The sequence below is a fragment of the Triticum dicoccoides genome, chromosome 5B, assembly GCF_002162155.2.
Source record: "Triticum dicoccoides isolate Atlit2015 ecotype Zavitan chromosome 5B, WEW_v2.0, whole genome shotgun sequence".
In the NCBI taxonomy this organism is placed as follows: domain Eukaryota; kingdom Viridiplantae; phylum Streptophyta; class Magnoliopsida; order Poales; family Poaceae; genus Triticum; species Triticum dicoccoides.
In genome coordinates, this window is record NC_041389.1 from 493,130,217 (window position 1) to 493,134,928 (window position 4,712).

Sequence of the window (4,712 nt, forward strand, 5' to 3'; positions counted from 1 at the left end):
AAACTGGGGGGTGGGGGGGGGGGCTTTGCGGGCGTCCAAACCACTGCCGCGCCTGCGTCTAACTGCGCTGCATCAATGTCAAACCAGACCATGTACCGGCCGCATTGGTGCCACGTGATGTGACCGGACGTAGGGCGGCGCTGACCGACGTGGCCTCTCTGAAGCCGCCACTACATTGCAGACACAGCTTCCCGAGGAACCAACTCTGGCTGGTGCGCCGTATTGAAGCGGCTGACTGTCCGTTCACATGGCCTGGGCGGGGCCATCGTCCTCATCAGCTGTCGGCTTCTCGGTGAAGGAGAAGATCGTCAGCTCCTCTGGTGACGAGGAGGACCAGCCGACGCAGCAGCCGGTGACGCAGGACGTGGTCTACACCACCCGACACTAAAATATATTCTCTATTAGATATATCTCAGTTGCTTGAGAAGTTTGTCATGTCACTCGGTTCTTGCGTAGAGGAGAGCAACGCAGCCCGAGGCTGGTAGGCCGAGCCATGACCTCACGAGGGTCGAGGTGGTGGCTCGGCTGGAGGAAGATGAAGGCTAGCCGTTGGATTGAGAAAATTGACAGAAATCAATTTTTTATTAGTTAATACTCCATCCGTCCTAAAATAAGTGTCTCAAGCTTAATACAAGTTTATACTAGAGTTAGTACAAAGTTGAGACACTTATTTTATGACGGAATAAGTAGGTGGCCCTATGTAACGATTGAGCCAGAGAATGGCCAAGAAACAGTGCTCTTGCGTTTTTTTGGACGACACATTGCATGACTAAGTTGTTTATCAGTTGATGTAAAAAAAAAGTTGTTTATCGGTTCAACCAAGACTTCCATTTTTATGTAATCTTGTTCTTCTCCTTGGCCAACTAGTATCGGTTCACGCTACCAAACGGCACATGACAACATGGGGCAGATACGATATTAGAACGATGCTATATCAGAAATCTTATTTTACAGTTGGTAATCCACCGATCTCCTTGTCAGTCTCCGCTCTCCGGTCCAGATTCCGATCACCATCACCATCGACCGATCGTCATGGCCGCTGGCGACGGCGAGCCGGACCCGGCGGTGCAGCAGCGTCCGCAGCTGCAGTCGAAGAAAGTGTGCGTGGTGGGCGGCGGCATGGCCGGCCTGGCGGCCGCGCGCGAGCTGCGGCGAGAGGGCCACGCGGTCACGGTCATGGAGCAGAGCGGCGACGTCGGCGGGCAGTGGCTGTACGACCCGACGACCACCCACGGCGTCGTGCCCAGCAGCGCGTACGCGTGCCTCCGCCTCCGCACCCCGCGGGAGGCCATGGGCTTCTCCGACTTCCAGTTCCTTCCCAGGGACGGCGCCGGCCGCGACCCGCGCCGCTTCCCCGGCCACCGCGAGGTGCACTTCTACCTCCGGGACTTCTGCGCCGCGTTCGGGCTTATGGACGCCGTCAGGCTCAACACCCGGGTCGTCCGCGTCGCTCCGACGTCGACGACGACGCGTCAGCGTCAGTGGGCGGTGAGGTCCGTGCGGCTCCTCGGCGGCCCGGACGATGATGCGCGGGTAGAGGAGGAGGAGGAGGTAGTGTTTGACGCGGTGGTCGTGGCCACCGGTCAGTACTCGCATCCGATGCTCCCCAGCGACATCGAGGGGGTGGGGGAATGGAGGCGCCGGCAGCTGCACAGCCACTTGTACAGGACGCCGGAGCCGTTCCGCGGCGAGGCGGTGGTGGTGGTCGGGTGCGGGGACAGCGGCACGGACATCGCGCTGGACCTCCGCCGCGTCGCCAGGGAGGTGCACCTCGCCGCCAGCTCCGAGGGAGCCACGCCGGCCGTGTCGAGGATGGTGGCCAACCACGGCGACGTGCTGCGCCTCCACCCGCGGGCACGCCGGCTGCACGCCGACGGGCGCGTGTCGTTCGCGGATGGCTCCTCCGTCGTCGCCGACACGGTGATCTTCTGCACGGGGTACGGCTACTCGTTCCCATTCCTGGACACGGGCGGGGCGGTCGCCGTGGGCGACGACGGCTGCGTGGTCGGGCCGCTGTTCGAGCACGTGTTCCCGCCGTCCCTCGCGCCGTCGCTCTCCTTCGTGGGCGTGGCGAGGAAGGTCCTGGTGCCGTGGTTCGTCGAGGCGCAGGCGAGGTGGGTCGCGCAGGCGCTGTCCGGCCGCCGCGCGCTGCCGCCGGAGGCAGAGATGCTGCGGTCTGTGGACGAGCACTTCCGCGCCAGGGAGGCCGCGGCGTGCCGAGGAAGCACACCCACCACCACATCGGCGGCATTGACGTGAGAACAGTACATAGACATTGGTCCCTGATTACGTTTGACTTGATCCAATCACATCCATGATCCATCCCCTTTTGCGTTGGATCAGAAAATGATCGAGTTCATGGAGGAGTACGGCGGCCTGACGCCGATGGAGGACTGGAAGGAGGAGCTGCTGCTATCGAGCATGGCGAGCATGTGCGACGACCTCGAGACCTTCCGCGACCGCGCCAACGACGGCGAGAACGTCCGGAAGGGCCTGCAGGGATGGCGCGGCGGCTTAGATGCTCAGGCTCAATACAAAACCATGGATGCTGCTGCTGAAGCTGATGGGTTGGCCATAGATGATTAAGCTCCTGCTCAGCCGAATTGAACTGTTACACAAGAGGTTCGGTGGGAGATTCAGATTCGTTCCCTTCTTTTTTAATATAAAATTGAAAAAGAAAATATGGTGGTAACAAAGTGAGTTTGCTCGATCATCTATAGAACTGAGCTGAAATTTGAGCCAGATCGGAGGAGTGATTAGTGATTCACGGTGTGGATGGCAGAGAAATACGGTACCATAAAATGTGTAAGTTAGAGGATGGAATATTTGCACGCCTTGTGACGGTGAAGGAGCAATTTTTTTTTCAACCACAGATTTTTTTACTTTTTTTTAAAAAAGGAGAGTAAATATCATATATTAAAGTCGATTAGCTCTCAGAAGATCATCATTATGTGAGAACGCATAGAAAGTTTGGTCTCGGTCTGATTACCTCGGCTGACGTGGTGCCACTTTGTTTTGTGCCGATTTTAAACTAGTACATTTTCTTTGTCGCTCAGCCACCCGCTCGCTCGTTCGGTGGTTTCCCTCGTCTGGGTTGTTTATTTGGGCTGGGCTAGATCCGCTCAAAGCCGGTCCAAAATACTTTTGGGCCTGGGGCGACGTAAAAAATAATTGTCTTTTATACTAAATTTTAATACTTATTTTAAACTAAGTGTATCATATTACAGTTATAATTAATATATATTTTTATTTCTTAGTCACATAAAATATTTTCAAATAATAGTTGTATTATTCATTTGTATGCAGTTGTAATGTATTATCATTGAAAATTTTCATTCTACAAAATGAAAATTTTAAGATGTACCAATTTTTTCTTTATTGTTAAAACAATCTTTTAGATTTATTTTTCAAATATTGCATAAAGGATGTAGTGTATACACATTTGCATATGTATGCGTGTGTTCATATATCTTTTGATATTATTAAATATTATTGTAGAGATTTTTAAATTATATACACAATAACAAATATTTTAATAGTGGTTTCTAGTGTATATGAGGTAGTCATATTCATGGAAACTTTTAAGGGCGTAGAAAATGTGGCTTTCAAATTGGGTTTAGTAATAGAATCATCAAAAAACAAAAATGTTGTTGATTGTATTTTTACGTGTGATTCTATTACTTAACATGCTCGTCCAGATTCACATGATTTGGTTTCGTACAAATGAGATGCATGCACACTTATCAAATTATAATTTGGGTATTGGTTTAAAAATAGAAATCTACTTATCATAATTTTCATATGATACTAAGACATGCATTGTAAAGAGACACTAATGTATTTGAACTCAACTTGGCCAGTCGGATTGGTTTGCCTATGTGTGGTATAACTTATTAGTATATGGTGTGAACTTACGCTTCTGCAGATTGAGACTCTATTTTATCCATTTAATAATCTTTCAGATGTAATGTATACTTCCATAGTTCTTACTAACATAAGTTATAGTTGAGGCCCTCTCCTCTTGGGGCCCGGGGTGGTTGCCCCTTTTGCCCGGCCTATGGGCCGGCCCTGGATCCGCTTGGCTATGTAATTGCTTTTTTGGGCTTCGTTGGACTTGGCTTTTTAATGCTGCCTGGGTCCGTCTTTCTCTCTCTCCTTGTATGACAGTCTGATGCAGATGTTTTTCTTTCAAACAACAGTGTGTTCTTCTAGAAAAAAAAGTGTGTTGGTTTCTCATGGGAAATAACGGAGTTGTGTTCTATGTGTGAAAAGTAGCTAGTGCGCGCATGCTAGTGAATATAATTTGATAAAATGAAGCACAAAAATAGGCCAAAAATAGAAATTAAAATGTTCTATAAAATGTGGAAGATAGAATCTACATATGTGATGTGAAGATAAAAGATGTACAAGTTGTAAACCCTTCATGCTCCCCATTTGCAGTCACTTTGTGCGCGTGTAGTTGTAGCCAGGTTACAATGATTATAGTTGCATGTGTAGTGATGTACATGCAACTGGACCAATAACCCTACTTTTGACCATAGTTGCAGTCACTTTGTGCTCATGCAGTTACAGGTGGGGTGCTACGCTTGAAGTTGCATGTCTATTGGTGGACATACAACTGGCACGACAACCCCCTCCCCACCTCACTTGCAGTCGATTTGTGCCCATGCAGTTGCAGTTGGGTTACAACGCTTGTAGTTGCATGTCTATTG

General features: G+C 50.0%; 1 pseudogene; it reads left to right on the forward strand.

Moving 5' to 3' along the window:
- Positions 1 to 982: 982 nt before the first annotated feature.
- On the forward strand, positions 983 to 2,837 carry LOC119311110 (annotated as a pseudogene).
- Positions 2,838 to 4,712: the final 1,875 nt, after the last annotated feature.